At 39.3% G+C, this 24002-nt stretch overlaps 1 pseudogene; it reads right to left on the bottom strand.

The window, feature by feature from the left end:
• Positions 1–2938: 2938 nt before the first annotated feature.
• LOC124986401 (THO complex subunit 7 homolog) overlaps positions 2939–24002 on the bottom strand; it is a 47323-nt pseudogene continuing 26259 nt past the window's right edge.

The raw sequence follows: 24002 nt of genomic DNA on the forward strand, positions 1-24002 counted from the left end.
TGCTGTGATTTGTTTGGCAGTGAGAAAGAGATAGGGAATGTCATGTATGCATATTACAAGATTTTGTTAAATTAATTCCACATTTCTTCCCCTTTCCCTTCCTTTTTTCTTCCCCTCATTCTCCTTTTTTCATTCTAGTTCTTTTTTTTTTTTTTCTTTTTTTTTTTTTTTTGGTGCTGGGGATCGAACCCAGGGCCTTGTGCTTGCAAAGCAAGCACTCTACCAACTGAGCTATCTCCCCAACCCCTCATTCTAGTTCTTAATTCAGTCTAGTTCACTGATCTTCCCTTTATCTTTATGATATCTAGTCCCCTCCCCAATTGCTTTCTTTCCCTTATTTTGCTCTAGTTTCCACATATGAAATAAAATATTTTACCCTTGATTCTGAGTCTGGCTTATTTCACTTAGCAAGATGTTCTCCATTTGTATCCATTTACCAACAAATACTTTTCATTATTCTTTATGGCTGTGTAAAACTCCATTGTGTATATCCCATATTTTCTTGGTCCATTCATCTATTGATGGGCATCTGAGTTGATTCCATAATTTTGCTCTTGTGAATTGAGCTGCTATAAATATCAAAGGGGCTGTATTGCTATAGTATGTTGATTTTAGATCATTTTGATAAATACCAAAGAGTGGGATAGATGGCTCATATGGTGGTTCCATTTCTAGTTTTTTGAGGAATCTCTAAACTGCTTTCCAGAGTATGCAGTAATTTGCAATTCCACCAACAATGTATGAGTGTACCTTTTACCCACATCCTCTTTCAGCATTTATTACTATTTGCGTTCTTGTTAATTGCCATCCTGACTGGAGTAAGATGGAATCTTAGTTTTGATTTGCATATCCTTGATTGCTAGAGCTATTGAACAATTGTTAAACTATTTTTTTCGTGTATTTGTTGACCATTTGTGTTTCTTCTTTTGAAAATTTTCTTTTTAGTTCTCTTGCCCATTTATTCATTGGGCTGTTCGTTTCTTTGTTATTTGGCATTGAGTTTTTTGAGTTCTTTATGTATTCTGGATTTTAATCCCCTGTCAGAGGAGTAAGTAGCAAAGATTTTTCTCCCATTTCATAGGCGCTCTCTTCACCCTCATTTACTTTGTTGTGCAGAAGCTTTTTAATTTGATGGCATCCCACTTATTGACTCTTGAGTTTAAGGGGTCTCACTGAAGAAGTCAATGCCTGCACCCATATGATGGACTACTGACCCTGTTTTTTCTTCTAGCAGTTGTAAGGTTTCAAAGTTCCTAAGTCTTTGATCTATTTTGATTTGACTTTGTTCAGGGAGAAAGGGATCTAATTTCATTCTTCTACATATGAATATCCAGGTATAGAAAGTACCTATCCAAAAAAAAAATAAATAAAGGAGTGAAAGGAAGATAAGTAGATGGGGAGGGAGAAGGGGAGGAAAAGGGAGAAATGAGGATTGAAATCAAATTTCTTGCATGATTGATTTTGTCAAAATGTACCCAAATACTCTGTATAATTATTATGCTCTAATAAAAAAAGAGTTAGGGAAATATTCTGAAAGGGTTGTTATTATCCTAAAAGTATATCTGTAATATGTAGATTCTCCATAGTATTCAAGTAAGTGATAGGACTCTGTCTTCCAACAAAGGGAACTACCGAAGTTTCCAAGAGAAAAAAAGAATCTTGGAATTCCAGATATTTGAGCCTATTTATCCAGTTTTCTCCATTCCATATCTTCCAGTCTCATTCCCTAACAGGATGCTGACTGTGTTATAGAAAAGTTGCCTTTACTGAGAATTTAGACTTTTCCAAAGCCCTGCCACTCTTAAAATTGAGCCTTATGACTGGTCTTTAAATGTCATACTTCGAGTTGATGATCAATTGCCATGAACATGAAGGGCATTCAGCAATAGCATCCGAAAAAGTTCTTATATAGATGCTTCTTGAGCTACAATGGAATTATATCCTGATTAGCCCACTGTAACTGAAAATACCATAAGCCAAAAATGCATGTAATATACCTAACCTACAAAACATAGCTTTGTAAAACAGTACTCCTCAGAGTATCAGTTGTTTCCCCACATGATCAAATGGCTGAATGGGAGTTATGGCTCACTGCAGCTCACTACCACTATTCCACATCACAAGAGAGCTTTATCAGATATCACTAGTTCAGGAGAAGCTCAAAATTCAAAATTTCAAGTACAGTTTCTACTGAATGTATATTGCTTTTGCACCATTGTAAAGTTGAAAAATGCTAAGTCAAACCATCTTAAATCAGGGTCTATCTGTAAAACTACTGCTCCTAAACCTTCCAAATGCCAGAACTATGGCACATCTCTTTCTACTTGTAACCTACCTCAGTTCACCACAAGTAAAAGGCTTATTAATTGTACTGCTGCTATATGCCAGGGACTATCAGTATTTCAATTACTACCAGCAATAGAAACTCATGCAATCCACCTGTGAAGTGATCCAACTTCAGAATTCCTTAGAGTCTGCCCCCCAGGAGTCTTCTCGGGTAGAACCATCATGGTTAAAGTTCTCTAGAAGCAGAGTCTGAATCGGGAATTTAAATTCATGGTTAAGGGTGATCTGGGCAGGTCATCAAAATGGCATCTACCACATTCCCCATCCACTAAATGTTTCAAACATGAGCACTGCTTTCCTGGATCGATACTTTTTTTTTTCTTTTTTTTTTTTTTTTTTTTTTTTTAGCTTAAAGGCATTTTGTTAAACATTTCTGGGTGTTGCTTCCTACCTTTTAAGAATAAAAATGCATTTCAATAAAAACAAATATACGCTGAAGCCATTTTCTGTTGTGTGAAGAAATATAAATATGTGAATCAATATTTAAAAGCAAAGTACTTCACTGCCAAAACTTTGAATATGTCAAGAGCACAACAAGTTCTAAACACACTAAGATCACGTAGCTCTTTCTTGGGAATGCTGATTCGACTGTCTATGACTTAGGATCTACTTCGACGCTTGTTCCTTGAGTTTCTTCTACTTCTGAGAACTTTTCATCATTTTCCAAGGCTTGCTGAAGTTCGTGGACGGCACCAAGAACATGAAACCGTTTCCGTGTCAATTCCAATTTATCTTCAGCGCTTCCTTTAGTGTGTGAGAGACGCTCCAATTCTTTTCCCAGAGCCTCTAATTCTTTTAATGCCTCATGCCCGTCTGGATGATGCTGGATCACTTTTGCCAAAGCATCATATTCCTGGTGATTTTTTCATATTCGTTTTGCTTGAAGAATCTGCTTTTTGCACCCAGCAATTTCTTCATGCGCTCCAGCAAGGCTACATTCTATTTCTTTGTGAACTTGTTCATAATTTTCCATTTTCTCATTTTCTGAGATTCACGTCATATACCAGCAAAATTGTGCCCACTGAAAGTTCACATTGAGACTGTGTCGTCAGCAGACGTTGGTATTGGCTATGTCCTTCTTGGGATCCAGAGATGCACCACTTAATGAAACTTTCCGCTAGCAAATTAATTCTTCCATCATCTCCAGCACCAGCACCATCAATGAGGAGAAGCTTCGGTTCCACTTGGTCGTCGGTCAGGACTCCCCTGGCGCGTGCGGCAACTGCAGCGGCGGAGGTCAAACTCCCACAGTGCAGCCAGGGAAAGAGGAGGCAGCGGCGGCGCCTCCGGCCGCCTGCTCGGACGCTGGTGTCGCGCTGCGCCGCTACCCCCACCGCGGAACGGACGCGCGCTCCCGGCGCTCCCGGGGGACGGCCGCTGCCGACACGTGACGGGAGAAGACACGCCACCGGCGCCCGCGGTTCTGGGTGCAACCGGGGTCTGTCCTCCCCGCTGCCGCCCCCGCCCGTCCCACGCCCGGAGGTCGCCCCGGAGGCCGCCGCCAGCCCTCAGGTGAGGGCACCACCGGGGCTGCGGGAGCGCGGGGGCAGGGTCCCCGCGGTCCCTGCCCTGGATTGATACTTAGTGGGTTTAAAATATCTTTGCCAAATGAGGATGTTAAAATGAAGTTTTGTCCACCAGAAACAAACAAACAAAAAGTATGCCCAACAATTTTTTTAAAAAGTATCATTTTCATACCATGGACTTGGAATGAATATACATGGTGCTTCAAACTCAAAAAAGTTTTAACTATCATAGATCAACAAGGAATCGAGTCTAGGAAACCAGAACTGATAATCAAGGAGAAAGTGTGAGAATTCATTCCAACCAGTCTGTAATGCGAATGATTAAAATAAATATATAAACTTAAAAATGGGAATTCAGCATTCCTGCATTAACTTTATGTCAGACTAAGTCTAAAACATGTCATAATTAATTGTATGAGAAAATTAATGTTCCTTATAAATTCTAAAGAGAAAATGTGAAAAGCAGTATTGTAAAGACAATTTTAGCTCAAATTTCTCTGTTTGAATTCATAAAACTCCCTTCTGGTTTCCAATCTGTCATAAAAAGAAGTACCTAATTGACTGCAATTTCAGAACTAGTAGAAAACAGAAACATTCCAAAGGCCAATAATAGAGTTGAAATGTCTTTCTTCTTTATCCAAAACTAAGTTTGCATCTAAAGATGCAGGCTTTGAAGAATGCATTATTTATTGAGCACTGAGAATAGGGAAGCTGGCAATATGTTCAGTTTTCTTGCTTTCTGTTATCAAAATGACATTCTTACATTCCCACTTCTTACATAATAGGCGTGCTATTTCCATTTAAAATGTTTAGCCTTTCTTCTTAGAGGGCAAAAGGGGAGTCACATAGGAGAGCATTCTGAGCTTTTCCATATGGAAATTGTCCAAATAAGGTACAAATTCAGTACAGCTATTAGGGGAAAAAAAAAACCGATGACCTTGAGCAAACACTGATATTTCTACATTTCAGTTCAGAAATTTCCAGCATTAATAGGGAAAAAAAAATAGTAAAGTTTGCACAACTCCAGCCTACTTTCAGGGTACCTGCCATTATCAACTATTTATCTGGTCCTATATTTAAATAGAAATGTAGAAGCTGAGATAAAAGGGGAACAAAAATGGATCTGAGGGAAAGCTTAGAACCTCAAAGTGCTAACAACAAACATCAAGTCCTTGATGTTGAAAAATGCTTTTCCAAAAAGAGAAATACCTAAAAATGGCCCAATTTTTATAATCCCCAACCCAGAGAAGGTAATATAGAAACTACAGAATATCAATGTACATGAATAGAATTAATTCAAAAGAGTAAAGGAAAAGTCATTAAAAAGCCCAAGTAATCCTGTGATTACTAGAACCGATGAGGCCAGAACATTTACCTTATGGATGAAGAAGCTCAAAATTAAGATTAAGGAAAATTGACTAGCAACTTCAAATCCAAAGAAATTTAACCTAGATATTTCCTATAAAAGTTCATTTTCAAGACAGATGTAATAGCACACACCTGTAATCCTAGCTACTTGGGAGAATGAAGCAGGAGTTTCACAAGTTTGGGGTCAGCCTGGGCCATTTAGTGACCTTATCCCAAAATAAAAATCAAAAGTGTTTAGGAGATATGTTATGGTTTACATGTGGTGTAACCAAAAGCTCACGTGCAAGACTATTCAGGCAGGTTCAGAAAAGAAATGATTGGGTTAGGAGGGTCTTAACCCAATCAGTGAATTAATCCCTGATAGGGATTAACTGAGTGGTAACTGAAGTGGTAGGGTGTGGCTGGAGGAAGTGGGAATTGGGGGCATGGCTTTTGGGTATATATTTGTATCTGGCCAATGGACTCTCTCTCTGCTCCCTGATCTCAGGTGAGCTGCTTCCCTCTGCCATACACACTACACCATGATGTTCAGCCTCACCTCAAACCCCAAGGAATGGAGCAGCCTTCTATGAACTAAGACCTCTGAAACCGTGAGTCTGAATAAACCTTTCTCCTCTACAATTGTGTTGGTCAGGTCCTTCAGTCACAGCACTGAAAAAACTGACTAAAAGAGTTTATCTCAAGGATAGAGCACTTGCCTGGCATGTGCAAGCCCATGGGTCTATCCCCAGCACTGCAAAGACAAGAAACAAAATAATAAAAATAATAATAAAACAGATAACATTCACAAAATAGTCATAGTTGTTCATTAATATATTTCTTCAGATTGTAGATTTCAGTGTAAAATAAAAATTTTTGTAGGCAGAGTAATTTACAACAAATACAGACCTTGATCACAATCCACAGGAATTGCTGGCTATATTGTTAAATCCAGATCTGTACTTTTAATTGTACTCACCTTTTCTTTCACACAGAATACTAGTAGAAGCAGTCAAGGTGTCATTTCTTGGCACTTTAAATCAGTGGAGAAAATAGTTGCCTATTGAACAAATGGTGTTGGAGCAAATAGTGAAATTTGGGAATAAAATTAAGTTAGACGTCTTCTTATACAGTTAAAAAAAATACACATCAATAAAGGTTAAATTTTTAAAGACCTAAAAATTCTAAATAGAGGTAATTCTGTTGATGCCTATTGCTGTATTTCCACCTGATACTTACATGATGAGAAGGAAACATCCATGTAAAAAAAAAACTCAGGGAAAGAACATCCCTACAGGAAGAGCTATTTGTGCAAAGGCACTGATACTGGAATAGGTTTGGAATGTTCAAGGTCAAAGAAATCTAACAGGGCTATTTGAAGACAGCAAGAATAAGATTATGTAAAATAAAAAATAAATTTAAAAAAGAAGCAAAATAGAGCAACAACAACAAAAGAATAAGATAATGTGAGACCTACACTTTGTCAAGGAGATTGTGTTTTCTTTTATGTGTAATAGAAGTTTAGAGTATTTTAAGCAAGGGGGGACATGATCTGATTTATATTTTAGAAAGATCACTCAGGAAGATTTGTAAAAGGAGTACACAAGTAGAATCAGGGACTATAAGACAAAGAGGGCTGGTGGAGATGCTAACTAATTGAGCTCAAAAAGAGGAGCCCAGAATGATTCTTAATCTCGAGTCTAATATGAATGAGGGTACCAAATATTTACTTGGGGGGAAGAGACGTTTTTAAGGAGAGGAGTTAATTGTTCTATTTTGGGCATGTTACCTTTAAGATGCCTATTAGGCATCTCTGTAATCCCAGGAATCAGTACAACAGCAGTATTGAGGAACCCAGGAAAGAGATTTGGGCCACAAATATAAATTTGAAAATTCGGCAGTATATCAGTATTATCTGAAGCAATAGGACTAGATCAGAATCTTATAGGATGAGAATGCAGATACAGAAAAGAACAGGACCAAAAACTGATCCCTGTGGGTTGGCATTGTAGCTCAGTGGTAGAACTCTTGCCCAGCATGTGCGAGGCACTGGGTTCAATCCTCAGCACCATTTAAAAATAAATAAAAATAAAAGGTCCATCAACAACTAAAAAAAAACAAAAAAACTGATCCCTGGTGGACTCCAACTTTCAGAGGTCTGGTAGAGGAGAAAATAGAAGCCAGCAACAAGTCTGAGAAGCAAGGGCCCCAGAAGTGGAGGGAAGAATGGTTATGGTGTCCCTGGCACCTAAAAGAGCATTTCATCGATCAGGTAGCTGCTGTTAAGAGTCAAGAGGAACCAGGAAAGAGAATTGACAACTGACTATGATTTGATATAAATCATTAGTGACCGTGGTAAATGTGGTAAAAACTGCTTCCCTAGATGGGTTTGGATAAAATCTCCATTCCAGTGAATTCATCACAGAAAGAAAATGAGAACAAATTTAGGCAATTCTTTCAAGTAATGAAAGCAGAGATGAAAATAGGGTGACAACAAGAGGGGGACAGCAGCCCAAAGGTTACTTGTTAATACATGGTAATAAGGCATTTTATATGCTGCTGCAAAAGATTTTTAATAATGTGCTAATTAACATTAATTCAGGATTTACTTTGTGCCAGGCACTGGCCCATATACTTGCTCATGTTGCTCATTTAATTACCTAAAGTATTACCATTTCAGAGATGAAGTTACTGAGGCACAAAGAAGTCCACTAATTTGCCTAGTCACACTTAGTAAGTTACAGAGACATGATTTGAAAACCAGCAACATGAGCGTTTCTTGCACTAAAAGATGCAAGAAAGAAACAAATAATAATAGAAAACTAATTCCTGAAAAGATACCAGAGAACAGGCTCCAGGACATAGGCAAAGGGGCTGATCTTAGAAACAAGCAAATGGAAAACAGTAAGTGGACATAGACACAGGTAGTTAGAATTTTTTATAAGACTAGGAATTTCTTCTCTGATTCTATCTTCTGCTGGTATAATTATAAGGAAATAAATTTAAAATAGTAAGACTTTTCCTATCCTTAGTGGGCTTCATAGAGGAGATGATAGATATGTAACCAAGCAAGTGGTTCATGTAAAGAACTTAGAATGGAGCCTGGGACGTAGCAACCGTGTGAGTTAGCTTCTAATAGTGTTACCCAATGCTACTGAGATGCTGTACAGAGTTTAGTGGGCATGCAGACAGAGTGGTCAATTCTACTGCAGGAGATGCGGGAACCAGGAGTCTCAGAGATGCCCATGGACAAAAGACTCTCACCTTAACACCAGGAACACCCTCTGAAAAATGAGCAGGGGAAGCTATGTCATTTGGATGAGGTGGAGGATGGCACAGAGCATTAGAGAGAGGGAAATAAGAGCATGAGGACTCAGAAGGATCAAACCAGTAATGCAACTTGAAGACCTAGGAAAGATTCTAGACTGAGGGCTGGAGATAGTTGGAGCCCAGGACTAAAGGACCCCCTGTCAGATTGGCCTTTCAGAATGATTACCTGGACTCTAACCTGGAGGGTACACAATTGGAAGCAGGAGAACGGATTATTACCATGATAGAAAGGCGAGGATCTGAACTATGAAGTAGCTGCCATAATAAAAATGGAAACAGAGAAAAATCAGGAGGGTGCTATGTTAAACAGAGGGATAGAATGATGAGCACTGAAATGAAATATAAAAGGAAAAAAATGCTTAAAATATATATATATATATAAGTTCCTCCTAAAGGACCTCTGCCAAAAGTAAAAATGTATAGAGAGTGAAAGGAAGGAGGGAAGGGAGGGATAAAGCAAGAGAAAAGGAAAGGAAAGAGAGAAAGGGAGAGAGAACAAAAGAGACAAAGGGAGGGACAGCAGTTATAGCCAATTTAGATATGAGAGAAGACCATCTACTTCTTAGAAAATTTGGTCTTTGTAAGGAAGAGCTAAGTAGATACCAAATAATGCTTTATTAGATATTAAAATGTAATGAATTAGAAATAGAATTTTTTATATGGGCAGGTAACTCTTTAAGACTGAGAAAGTCCCAGGTGGGAAGTGCCTGGGTGTCTAGAAGTCCTGAGGCAGGGAAGCTGTACTGATTCTGTAGATGATTCCAGTCCAGTCAGTGTAAATACAAACCACACCCACAATACCAGGTTTGGTTTACCAGTCGGTTTCACTGCATGAAGAAACCAAAGATGGTAAAAGGAATGTTCTTAAATTCAACATGATTTTTATTAAAAATGGCTACCTTCTTTCTCTAAGCATAAAATAATAATAATAAGGAGTTATTTTCAGAGTACTTAGAGAAAGCTAAAACATAGTCCTTCCCATCACCTCATTTCATTTCTCTTGAGGAAAGAGGAGAAAAAAAATATTAAGGATCCATGAAAAAAGCTGATTAATAAGTTTTCCCTTAGCCGGCACGGGATGCCCAAGGAGTGGAGTAATTTAAACAGCCTGAGTCATAAGTAGAAGAAGGTATCAAACAGCAGCATTGGCAGAACTGAAAACAGATAGATTTGAAGAGTTATGGAGACACAGTCTACAAGATCTGAGGACGGAATAGATTTGCAGTAAAAGGTAGAGGGAAGAGTCAAAGTTGGTGCCACTGTTTCTAATTTAGAGGATTTTCTAGTTTGGCAGCCATCTGGTGAAATAAACTGATTTGGGGCAGAGATAGGTATCAATTCAACTTGAATATATTGAGGTTGAGTCTAGTGAAGCATCAGGAGCTCCTAGAATAGTCTAGACTGGAAAAGTGGCATCTAGTCATCAGGACACAGCTGGGGTTAAGTCATAAAGAAATCACCCAGGTTTTGCAACACAGCAAGAGCAGGCAGAGGAAGAGGGCCCAGCAAAGCTGACCAGAGGATAGCAGTCCAAAGGTTAAAACTGTACTGAAATCCAAGAGGGCCAGATTTCAAGGAGACCAACTTGTCAGGGTCAACACTGGTTTGGTATTTTAGTCAATGAACAGAAATTATTTTGATAAACACGTCAGTGTTCACTTAACACAGGTAACACAAAGCAAGCATAATGAATAGTTCTAATAAAAACACAGGTGCATCTTGCTATAACAATAACATGACCTTCACAGGAGAGCAGGTTTTAGAAATGAATCCTGTCCCTGAACTCTCTCTTCTCTTGCAATTTCCCCCTCCCCAAACAATTTTAAATCATTAAGAGGCACAGCTTCTAATTAACCTAGTAATCCTCCTAATTGCTATGTGTACTCAAGTCAAGACATTAAAATCTCTCTAGATAGCAGTCATGAGACTGCAAAAGAATTTTTGGTTAAATACACTAATTTTTATTAAAAAGCAATGCACTCCTTCTCTAAGCATAAAAAATAATAATGAAGATCCTCCTCAGACATACCCCTTCATACCCCCTAATTTCATTTTTTTGAGGAAAGTCAAGGAAGAAATATTAAGGATTCATGGGGAAAGCTAATTAATGAGCTTAACACTGATTAATTACTCTTGAAAAGAAATATTTTATAGGTAACAACAAATCCCATTAACGTGTACAACTATAATGTACGAATGAAAAATGAGGAAATAAAAATAAAATTAAATTTTTAAAAAATGTGTACATTGAGTCTTGAGAAAGAGTTGTACCTTGTTTCTTTCTACTTTAAATATACTAAGAAGCCACCTAAAGTACATGCTCTTCTTTCTGGTAACTAAACCATATTTAAAAGATCTGGGAAAATTCTCTACTCCAATTGGGATAAGACTTCAGTATCCTCAACTGTAGAGCTAGGTTAAATAACTCTTCAGGTCCCTTCCACTTCCAGAAGTTTTATGATTTTATAACTAAGGCACATGGCCTTTGGTGACAGCTAATTTCTTTGATGTTCAGAAGTCATATTATGTGTGTTCATTTCCACAGTTTTTTTGGCCTCTAAATGGGTAAGCTCAAAATACCATTCCTGTCTACCTCACATAGGGTTTTCAGGTAGTAAATTCTGAAGCAGCCAGTTTTTGATTTTTGAAAAGTGTTAAGTTCCCTAGGATATAGGTTCTCAAACCCCTTCCCCAACCTCCTCCTAAACATTCTTGAGAGAGAAAGGACTTCATCACATCTGTGGAAGAGCCAGATAGAACCAAATTATTTATTTGTTTGTTTGTTTGTTTGTTTATATTTGCAGCTCTGGGATTGAAGCAGCAAATACTCTAACCCTGACCTACATCCCTTTCCCACCCTAAAACTACACATTATGTACATATGTGAATAGAGGAGATGTGTTTAATTTGCCCCAGTTTCTTCCCCTTTTCCAGGCAGCTGTGGGTCATAACATCTTAGGTTGAAAATCCTCCTAAAAGCTATATAGTTTGGGTCAGTCACCTTTTTTCCTATGAGGAAAGAACTCTTTGACATCTATCCCAGTCCTTGGGGGACAAGGATAAATTGCATCCCATTATCATTTTTCTTCAGCTTCTGTCCTCTACCTCCTGCATACTTTGACCAAGAGCCTGTTGAGGAAACCCAGTATAAAAGCAAACCAAATATAAATAGTAATGGTGACACAATTTTAATCCTAAACAAAAGTCTCACATCAAAACCTGAGATTGCTTTAAAAGGGGGCAAGACACCACAAATCACTGAAATACATTTTTGCAACTTAGCAGCATAAACAATATGATATACATAAATAAGACAAAAACATTCTGCAATTTAAATCCAATTACTGGCAAAACAGACACAAGCTGGAAATCATCTGTGGGAACCACAGCGTAACTAGACCTGACAGCCTGCATTCAACATGTCCAACCTTTCACTCAACATGAAAAGACACATTCAGCTTTCCAAGGAATTATGAATAAACTCTAAAACCGTTTGTCTGTTATTTGAGCATAAAAAGAAGGAGTGGGGCTTTGCATTGTACTGACAATCCACTCACGTTAGAATGAAAATAACTCTTTTTCTCTTAGGAAAAAGAGTGACCGAAGAAGAGAAAAGTGGAGTGTGGCTATCAAGATGCAGGGGGATGCTGTGGGGATGTGCGTGAGCAGAACGATGCCTCTTCGTCAGTCTAAAAGGTCTTCCCAGGGAGTCCTTGACATTAGAGGGCAGGTGCTGTTGGTTTGTTGGGAAGTCACTTCTTAGTCTCTGGATCTGCAAATCCTGGTTCTGGCATTTCGACTCAGTGTGCGCCCATCCCACATAACTCACCCTTCAGTTCTCCTGATGCTCCTCACCACACTCTGCCTTTCCTTCCCAAATGAATAAATCATGCCTTTATTTGAGGACCCATGGTGTGCTGAAAGAAATACATATCCTAGCCATCCTGACTATTGCAAACACCAACTGTCCTACAGTAAGACCAACGGGGGTGACTTCAGTTCCTCAAATTTGAAAGAATCTAACCTCTGAAAGAGAATTAGAGGAGAATGTAGTAGTATTCATTCATGCTAAAAATGAGGTTTGAGGCTGGATGTGTAAGTCTGTACTAGAGTACTGTCTGCTGAGCATGCACCAGGCTCAATCACTAGCAAAAAAGAGAGAGAGAGAAAGAGACAGAGATTAATTTGTATATCTTGTACATGTGCTTCTTCAGCTTCTGTCCTCTACCTCCTGCATACTTTGACCAAGAGCCTGTTGAGGAAACCCAGTATAAAAGCAAACCAAATATAAATAGTAATGGTGACACAATTTTAATCCTAAACAATTGTTGTTTATAACAATTGTTGTTTATAAATCAATATATATGTGCACAAACACAAACATAGAAATACCAGTTATTACTTATCATCTCCTTTGCCTAGAAGACTATGGGATGAAGCCAGACCTGCCCAAGTATCATTTCCAAAAATTTTTTGTTTTTTATAAAATATTTTCCCTTCTACATCTTGTACATTACCCTTGATGTTCATCCTACTCAGATTTCATCTGTATAGAAATGTTGAGAAAGAAATAACATTTTGCAGTGTTCTTTAATTTGTCCCACTTTGGGACTGTGAATACACATGAGTGATTTTATAACTAATCCACCCATCGACTCTAATATCAGAGGACGAAGGGCTAAAGGCATCTACAAACAACTGGTCATTGATGTTGCTCTTTGTGTTTGCTTGTGGGCTCTGATAATTCACCAAGATTACTTTTACTTCAAGTAAAAGTAATTTTGGTGACTTTAAAATTCCACTAAACCCTGGAGTGTTTTCTCGTCTCATCTCAATGGAATCCTTCAAATTCCCTATATTTTCGATAGAAAATTATCTCATTGATCATCAAATGTTAACCATCCAAAGTGTTAACAACAGTTGTCAAACAGACTAAGCCTCACTTTGCTTTGGCCTTCATCCCGTTCATATATTTGAAAAATGACAAAAATATTAAAGATGCAAACTTCCTAGGCAGGCAGTGTAACAAGACTGTAGATGGAGGCTCTGACTTTTCAGCTCCACTAATAATCAAATATCAGAACTGTAGAAATTTCTCTGTGAGGTTTCCTGGAGCATTGCCTGGCTGAGAGAAAGAACATTGGAAGGTGGTTGATAAGCCTTAAACAACTCAGCCCCATGCTGTCTGCCACACTATGGGCACATCATTATGGCAGGCTTCCTGCCAGGTGTCCTGAGAGATGACTAATTATATGCACACACAGCAAATCCTCAACTGTCCCCCCACACACACTTACATGCTGTATACTGTAATGTATAAAGCGGCTCCCCCGCCCTTTCTGGTGCAGCCATTTTCCCCGCCTCCCAACCACTTGTCAATCTGTGAACATCCTGGCTAGTTATTGGTTCATCAATCAGCTTGCAAATATCCTTCTCCAATATTGGTCCCCTGTTAGCCCAGCGGAATTCAACCGCCATTTTTCCTCTCTTGCTTCTCTCTCCTACACACTTGCTTTTCCTCCTCCTCGCTTTCCGCTCTCTCTGACGCTTGCCCTTTTTCCTTTCTCTTTTCTTCTCATTTTCTCTCTTACCCTGCAGGGAGACACTCTGTTTGCTTAATAAATTCCTTTATGTGATTTCCCGTGTCTGGCGTGGTTTCATGGGATTTCCTTACATTGGTGCCGTGACTTGGGATGGGATCTTCAAGTGTCTCTTAAGCAAGTGGAACCCCATCTAAGCCCCAGTGCCCCCGGACACGGCCCCACCTTCCATTCTGCCCGTACTCTCTGCTCTGTATTCATCACCAAACTTCAGATTGGTGAGTCCTCTAGGCCGGTTCCCCTAGGCCAATTTATCCAGGACCCTCGAAGTGGCTGAGGGGTGGGGGTACCCCCAGCCACAACTTTTATAGTTACGGCTGGCCCCTATAGTCGGTCTTATCTGCCGGGTGGATTCCTGATTTTATGGTGGAGATTCTCTCTCAGGATTGAGGCTCATCTTGCACTCACATTCGCACTCAAAAACCCTAATATCAGGTCCTCAAATCCTTCTCGGCTTTTGCCCAGCACACACATTAGTGCTTGTGTGACGACACAATCAATGTGCTGCCCCTCATCTCTAGCCCAGTACTCTGGCCTCAGGACACCCTGGCCACAGACTCAGCTGTATCAGCCCCCACCATGGAATCTGGGTCCTCCAATCTGGCAGATTCCACAGTGGGAACCCCTCGCCCAACCCCCGGTACGTAAAGCCATCAAAATCCGTTTGTGTAATGGCACACAGCTTCCATGAGCAAGCGGGAAGATGAAAATCCTTATCTTCAAGTCTCTTCTTTCTTGCTTCTTGGCTCTTCCTGCAGGCTCAAGCGCCTCCAGACCCTGCTTCTCCGTCTTCCCCTGCTTCCCCATGTAATATAAGTAGCCCCATTCCCCACAAGTAGTGGGAGATAATTGTTTGACAATTTTCTGCATCCAAACCTAAATTAATTACTAACCAAGAAAAAGGGTTAAAAGGACCTAAGCATCAAGTTTCTGCTATAACATTTTAGCCCCTTTCAGATTCAGATCTCAGTCAAGGCTTACATTGAAATGTAAATGGAGGAAGGCGCTGTAGGAAACCAGTCTCAAACCCAAGGAAAAAAAGTGTTCATTTTAAATTCCTCCTGGGCTACAACTCAGAATACTTTTCTCCCTTTCACCTTTTCTCTCCTTCCCATTTTCTCATGCTTTAATTAATGACCATTAACATTTTTCTTCTAGGACTTTTGTTTTTCTTAAATGCTATATTTTTGAGCTCACAATTTTGATCCTACATACCTAGGTTAATAATTTTTGATCAGTTCTTTTTATCCAACTCTAGAGTTATTTTTGAACATCCATTACATTGCAATGGAGATAAGCATTACAAGGCCTTTGCTTTTGTGTTAAATATAAGTGTGCATAAAAATTAAAATTTTAAAAATGGATCCAAATATTTTTCATTCATGTGATTTAAAGAGGTTCAATTTAAATTGGGCAAACTAATAGAAGTAAAATGTCTTCAAAATTAACTCACAAGTCTCTAGGTGGTCACACTAATAAAATATTGAGGTTTATAAAATGTCTAACATTAGTTTTTCTAGGACTTCTCTTCCACAGGAAAAAGACAGCAAATAGTGTTTACACTTGTCTGATATCTTTTTTTTTTTTACGCTTGTCTGATATCTTGGTGTTTTTTACAATAAGATGAGTGAATTAGAGTTGACATGTATGGGATTACTCAAATGTGTTTGTTAGAGACATCTAATTAATTTACAAAGTTATTCCATGGAGTAACATACTTAAAAAAATTATTCTTTATATATTAAATGTGTTCCTATTTTCCAGGTACACAAGCCTTTAAAGCAGAAAATTTATCAAGCTGCTATTCTCCAAATTAAACTTGTCTGTAATGGCAAACCTATCATTTAATGTTCTATTATAGGACCTGTCATCAATAGGGTATATGTAAAATTTGTTAAATGTATTTCTAAAAGTTATTGAGAGCCTAATTTGTTTAAAGGTTAAGCATGAAAGCATTTTACCACTTTACCACACAAAAGGAAACTTAAAAGCTCTCTCAGCCTTTCTTTAATTCATGTTTTAGATATAATGTTAAATTATGTTAACTAATGTTCATATAGACTCAGGAGTCAATATATGTAAACTTCTTAAAATGACATTTAAGAAAGAGTGTAATGCACAGTAGCAGAAATGGGACAACAGTGACTGAGATTGGGGTCTCTGATGACCTCATGGCTGTGGCATGCCTGGTGCCTGGGAGTGCTCCTGTGCAGGGGCACAAGATGCCTAACTGCTGTGGCAGTACATTGATCTCAAGCACACAGCTCTTGGGCAGGAAGGAATTCTTTTGCTAGATAACCAGTGTTTCATTAGCTCCGTTCTCTGGTTCCTGCCCACCTTACAGTAACTTTGGAACCTAACATTGCACATATATAAAGATTGCTGACATAATTCTTTAGATCCACATTTCCATCAGAGAACAGAGCTCCATCTGATTTCAGCTTAATCTTCAAAATCTGTGTTTATAACCCTTTATTTTCTAATACTCCTTTGCCCCTCACTGAAAAGTCCCACGTTACCTGAGATAAGGCTCTGCCTCACAACCCTGCTACACATTAGAATGGCTCCAAAGTAAGCCAGACTTTAATTCATTTAAAGTTGTGTTCAAAAGTTTGATGTTTGTTGTAAAGATTACTGTGATCTGAAACAGGATATAACTCAGCCAAAATTCAAGAAAGCTATTGCACAAACTGAATGTTTTACTGTTGGTGATTCCATTTTGTATTTTCCTTGTAAACTCTAACTGTGCCTGATTAATATTTTGCAGAATTACACCATAGATTAACTTGAAAAACCGTCACCTATAGGACAGATAATGTAGACCCCAATTAGATAAAAGGGGGTAAATAACTGTAAAGTTATAGACATTGAAGCTAAAGCCCAGTACTCTTGCTTTATGACTGGTGAGACTGACTTGCTTGATGCTTAAGATCAAAATTAGAGATTGAGATTAAATACAAAGGTCAAGAAAAGTCCATATTTGGGTCCTGCCCTCAAAGTCAGCCTGAACCCAGGGAACAAGAGGACCTCTCTAATGAGGTTTGCAACTCTGGGTCACACAACCTCCTGATCAAGGAGATTGATGAGGCCACTAGAGGAAAAGCCACTCAGTGCACCTGCTGCAGAGGAGGGTTAAGGAAAAAGGGAGACATCCCTGGTGCTTTCAAGGGAAGCCACCTCATTGAGGAGACCCTGCCTAACCAATGGCACTAATGGAGCTAAGAAGCTGTTCTTAAGTTCTCTATGAGTGACCCCTGTGGAAACTCAGCTGACTTTTTAACAGACAGGAACAGGTCACTTTGACCAACTTGATCTTAATCACCTAGCAAAACAGTTAAGACCAAAATATAGCCATTCTTGGGCATTTAAAAGAAATAATACTTAAATGTAAATTAAGATGTACACTTGTGTTAGCCCACTAGAATAAAGACTAAAAGCTACAAAAGAGATTCTTAGGCAAATGTGCCTGATAACTATCAAGAGAAACTGCCAGAGTCAGAAGTTTTAGTCAGTTTAAAGCCTACAGACACAGGTAGGCTTAATCTATGTTTGCTAGTAACAGAAGTATAGAGATATCTACTAAATGTTGTGTTCACATTCCTGATAACCTGGACAATGTTAAAGTTCCCAAATAAAGGCCTTGTCCTCTCCAGCCTTTGCTAGGCCTTGTTATGGGAATAACTTCACAGTTCTTCCACCCCCTGGTGAGAAATTATTGACTTCTGTCATCTTTTTGATATGCATTGGCATGTTCCAGATTCTGCAACATTTATATTGTATCAATCTCATTTCAGTACTCATGTCTTTTTGTTCTTCTCTCATAGAAGAACCCATCCCCAGATGCCTTTACAACCTGCTCTCCCCAACCAGACTTCTTACCATGGACCCCTCAATTGACCCGATTTCTAAAAAGGGAACTCCAAACTGCTTGTCCCACGCTGCACCTTTCCAGCTCGAAGAAGCCAGCTCGGTCATCACCCCCTTTCCCTACAGCAGTGAAGGAGTTCCTAGAATTAGAGGGGTAAATGAAGTCAGAATTGGGGACAGGCAGTTAGTGTAGAAAACCATCTGCCTTTGGAAGTCTGGAAGGAGAATGGACTTTTTACATCTCACCTGCAAAACCAGCCCCAGTCACTTAGGCAGGAAGGAGAGAGAAGGCTTTGGAAAGAACTGGAGAGCAAAAGATTGTCTTATAAAAATAGAAACGGAGGAATGTAATGTATAAAGCTGCTCCCCCGCCCTTTCTGGTGCAGCCATTTTCCCTGCTTCCCAACCACTTGTCAATCTGTGAACATCCTAGCTAGCTATTGGTTCATCATTCAGCTTGCAAGTATTCTTCTCCAATATTGGTCCCCTGTTAGCCCGGCGGAATTCAACCGCCATCTTTCCTCTTTTGTTTCTCTCTCCTACACACTTGCTTTTCCTCCTCCTCACTTTCCACTCTCTCTAGCGCACGCCCTTTCTCTTTCCTTTCTCTTTCCTTTCTCTTTTCCTCTCATTTTCTCTCTTACCCTGGAGGGAGGCACTCTGTTTGCTTAATAAATTCTCTTATGTGATTTCCTGTGTCTGGCATGGTTTCATGGGAATTCCTTACATATACCTTCTAAAGGCATAAACACCACTCCAAGAGCTCCTTTCTAACCAAATGTTGGTCTGCAGGCTTAATTTAAGTGTTGCCCCATAGGACTTCAAAAGTTATCCAGATTGGCAGTTTTTCTATTGGTTGGGAAGAAAACTACTTAACCTTAAAATTGAAGCTTTAAATATCCGTATTCCTTCCTTGAAGGAGAAGGGAGGACTGTTCTGCTTGGTTAATTATTGTATTGACAATTATGCATTGAAAAGTTGACTTTTCTTTTTAGAAAAGGATGAGTTACCATTGTTTAAAAACTTAAAATCAAGCCATGGGAAGAGGGTACTGTTAAGTCCCAGGTGTTTCCTAGAGGTGGGAAATTGATAGCAGAGGGCAGAAGAGTATGAATTTTGCCACCTAAAGGTTAATCAGCTCAGACAAGGGAGAGTCCCCCCAGGGAAGGAGCAGGGCTTTCCTGCTGGCTGCCTGAATATCAAGCAGGGACACTGCTTGCCCTTCAGTTACCATCCTCTGATTCCATCCTGATGTCTCCTGTGAATTTTCTAACAGTTTAAATGTTTGGAAACAGTTGTGTCCTTTAAAACATTTTAGCCATCAACAGGTGTCTTAGATTTGCTAGGCCTAAAGGGGGAGTGTTCTTTTATATCTCAAAAAAAAAAAAAAAAAAACAAAAAAACAAAAAAAAAAACAGGGCTTTCCTGAATCAAAAATAAAGTAAAAATGGAAATCTTCGGGTACCCTGGTTACCTGGCAACCCAAGCCCATGGGCTGTGTCTGTTCAGATCCTAATGTCCTCCAGCATGAAAGATGTACTCAGAAGGGATTCCATTATGTGGAACTTCTTCACTCTGGTCCATTCATTCATCTCCGGTTGTTTGGTTTCCAAGTCAGGAACCCAGATTTCTGCCTGCTCTAAGGCTTGTCTCTGCAGGGAAGGAAACCTGTGCTGGGGAATTTACTATCACACCTTTTAAAGTGCATCAGTGTTTTTGTGAAGCCCCTGGGAAATTTTGTGTTAAAAGGAGAAAACAGAAGGGGGGCTGGGGGAGTATTGCTCATGGCTGCCCTGCTGTCCCTCCCTGTGGCTGGGAGAAATCTGCACTGTCATGCCAATTTCATGGGAGCCTTGCTGTCTGAGGCTTCACTCAGGGAATTGCCTGTCACGCAGCAGATTGGTCTATAAATAATCAGCCCAAATTGGCTACTGTCTGGAATAACAGTGACAGAGAAGAAATGCGCTCCTCACCTTTGCTCCAGCTTCTTGAGATTCCAGCCCTACCCAGCTCCACACTAAACCAGTTATTTTTAGTTCCTTCTATTTACTGAACTAGAAATAATATTTTAAAGTTGTTTTGTTATTGCTGCTTTGCATTTGTAACTTAAAGGAGAGGATGCAAGAGCCTTTTGCTGAACGTCAAACTAGAAAGCTTTTTAAAATTAACATTTGCTGTCTTTGGAAGAAAAATACTGCAATATCTTCCCAGGTTTTTAGACTAAATATCCATGGTCTTTAAAATGATTCTGTTCATTCCCATTTAAGGGAAACAGGGATATCTGCTCTGTGTCTTAAAAATTTAATTCTCCTAAGGTCTTGTCTCATTACTATTTATTTATATTTCCATCAGGGATTTTAAAATTTCAGTGAAAACCAACTCTCAAAGTTTTTCCTATTTGTCAGCATCGTTGTTGAAACATTTTATGAAGGATGAGAATTTTTTCATGAGAATACTATTTTATGAGCATGTCAGTCTACAATTTTTAGACCTTCTTAATCACTTTTTGTCCAGGGTGAGAATTTTAACTCTAGGTATCACACTATAGAAAGAAGAGTTAATTCCTTATAAATGTCATCCATTCATCAAAAAAGATTGAGAAACTAATATATGAGGCACTCTACTTTTTAAAAATGAGTTTGAGGTACAGAGATGCACAACACATTCATGTTCTTAGAAAACTTAAATTCTGAAGAAAAAGATGTCCAGGAATTGGTTCATGGACAATTTGCTCAATACATAGGATACATGGTTCTCAATTTCAAATGTGGCATATCAATCAACCTATAATTTGTAAGGGGACAAATAGGTAAGGATGGTGGGAACACAAGGTTAAGAGAATAATTCTATAAAATGAGCCCACTCTACTGACTCCCCACATACTTTCTTTGCCAAAAAGCAATATGCCTGCAGCCCTACCTGGCCTAAGGGGACAGGAAACATCACATTCCTCAACAAACTGAGGCAGGGGACTGGAAGGCCTGGCAGGCAGTGTAGATAATGGATGGTTGGGGTGAAGAGAGGATGAGGGCTGGTTATCACTGGTTACTAACAGCTAACCTCAGAGATCACACTTCCCAGCACAAGGGATTACACCCCCTGGGCTGCTCCTTCCTGCCCTTAGGCACATACCTGGAGAAGAAAGAGACGGTGGGGGATTCTGGGGGCCTATAAAAGCAAGACACACCCATTCCCCTGGGACCCAGCTCTGGGCCCCACTTCTTTCTGGAGAAGTCTGTCTCTGTCCTTTTCTTAAATAAAATTTGTTTTCTAGACTTGTCTATGCATTTCTCAGGTTGTAACTGAAAACGTGGTCCTTGTTCCCAAAGCCAATTCAATAATGAGGATATGGTTTTGAGAAAAAGGCAAAGGTTTATTGCTTTGCTAGCAAAGGAGAAACACAGGGAACTCCTGTCTCAAGGGCTGTGATTCTGCCCATCAGGAGGGACTGGGGGCTTTTAAAGGAGCTCTTCAAGGGTTGCATTCCAGTGTGCTCTGGTAGGGGCTTCCAGGGCACCTCCTGGTAGGTTAGGAGTCACTTGATTTGGGAGATAGTCATCTCCCAGATCCTCAGCAGGCATCTCCTTACTGTAGAGCACAGATAGCTCAGGATGATCTTGTTCCCTGCCCCCAGGTTAGGGAGCAGGAGAGGGAGAAGAGGAAAAGAAAAACTTGTCCCTTTTAAAAATGAGCCTCAGAAGTGAACTGCTGTTACACGGTGTTTAATTTTCAACACCAGGGAACAAGGAGAGGCTCATTCCTGATCTCCAAGAACAGTATCATAATGATACCTTCCACAATTCACTCACTTATTCATCCAAAAAATATTTACAAGGTGCTTGCTCTTTGGGGCAGAGGCTTAAGAAGATATAAAAGAAAAATAGTAAACAAGTGATTCTGCAATAATTTTTTGCAAGACCCTTTGCCAGAGCTGTTGATCAGAATTCACCTTGCCTGCTTTAAGATTATAAGATCACTTTTAATGTTGATTTTTTAAAATGCTGTGCACATTTAATACGGTTTACTCATGAAAAGGTTTCTTTATTCCAAGGGGTCAACACAAAAGCTTGTTGTAAAAAACTGGCCCAAAACACAAAGCATCTATAAGTAAAACATTCACACCAATAGAATACCCCAGTACCTGCAGTTGCCTCTCCCAAAGTATCATCTGAGGAACTGGGTGTTTAAGAGGTGAAGCTAAGCCATTTTGCTTGGAATTAGTCACCAAATCATTTCACTTAAAAACTGGACATATACATTTCACAAAAAGGAAAAAAAAAAAGAGTATAAGAACATTCTCCAACAATATTCTTAAACTTTGGATAAAGAGGAATAAATGCTACTTCACAGCATTAATGAACAGATGAAATAAGACTGTGAGGGAAATCCCATGGAACCACGCTGGACAAGGGAAATCACATAAGGGAGTTTATTAAACAAACAGAGTGTCTCCCTGCAGGGTAAGAGAGAAAATGAGAGGAAAAGAGAAGGGGTATATGCTAGAGAGAGTGTGAAAGCCAGGAGGATAGAGAAAGTGAGGAGGAGAGGCAGAAGGATGGGAAAAGATGGTGGGGAAGCTATAGTAAACAGTTGAATCCCACGGGGCCAACAGGGGACCAATAATGGAGAAGGATACTTGCAAGCTGACTGATGAACCAATAGCTAGCTAGGATGTTCACAGATTGACAAATGGTTGGGAGGCGGGGAAAATGGCTGCACCTGATGGGCTGGGGAGCAGCTTTATATATTACAAAGACAATAGATGAGAAGCAGTCCGTAACTGCAAAGAATTGAACAAATATTGGCTCATTTCCCATGAAAGTTAGTCTTTGCTGAGCAGTGTTACCCTAATCCCCCACTGACTATGGTCCCAGCATGCACAATAGGACACCTATGGTGAAGGCTATAGTGAATTATTTCTTAGGATTCAGGAGAGGCTTGGGGCCTGTGTTGGGCACCAGTCTCAGTAAGCAAGTGGCAATCACAACAGCAGCAAAACAGGTGATGGCTCTGAGAAGCTGCACACATTTTCTAGTTGCTGGGGAGTTTCATCCAAATATATCCTAGCCATTAAAATTGGGATTGTGTGGTCTATTTTGCAAAAAATTAATACAAGTTGAGACATAGCTACAAAGGTGCTTTGCTGGACAGTGGGAGTCATATGAGATATCATCTTTGGGTTTTGGTCATCTCACATTCATATTTTGGCTGCACTCTGAGTCATCACATGAACCAAGGACATCAGACATCACAACTCATTAGATGGTCATAATGGCTGAAAACAGATTACCTGATGTTTCCTAAACTGTCTTCGATAGTCAAAAGTTTACTAAAAAGAGAGAAATCACTAGTTATTAACTATTTGCTCCATGCCAAGCACTATAATTTTTATTTACATGTTAATTATATCATGTCACATGTACGTGAAAGGGTATATGATAAATCCAGTATTTTTGTCTCTTCTGTTATAAACATAAATCTCTGTCTGGAACTAGCCTACAATTCCTTGACCTCTTTCCCCCCTTCATTTTCCAGGACTTTTAGGAGTCATCTGTTGAGACAGCAAGGCAGAATCAAGGATAAGAAAGAGTTGCAGATTTGAGGCTGCTCCTCTACAAAAATCAATAAGGAGGGTCAGTAAAAATCATTTCTGATTTTTCAGGACAGATAGAAGAGATTTGTATCAAATCAATCAATATGACATCATAGCTTCATTTAAGATGAGGAGAATGAATTACTCAGCATCTCACCCTTATCTGGGAAAAGATATCTTACCTTTTACTTCTTGGAGGTAGCTAAAACATTAAATAGCATGCAAATCAAAAGGCCTACTACTCAACAAAGTATACTTTCTGAATTCAAATGAATGAACACAAAAGTCACATTCACTTTATGAAAGAGATTTCTGTCTTGATGAATCCACATCAGGGGAATTCCACAGGCATGTACTAAAATATGGAGGTAGATCTCTTTGATCATAGATACT

The sequence above is a fragment of the Sciurus carolinensis genome, chromosome 6 (genome assembly GCF_902686445.1).
Source record: "Sciurus carolinensis chromosome 6, mSciCar1.2, whole genome shotgun sequence".
Lineage (NCBI taxonomy): Eukaryota > Metazoa > Chordata > Mammalia > Rodentia > Sciuridae > Sciurus > Sciurus carolinensis.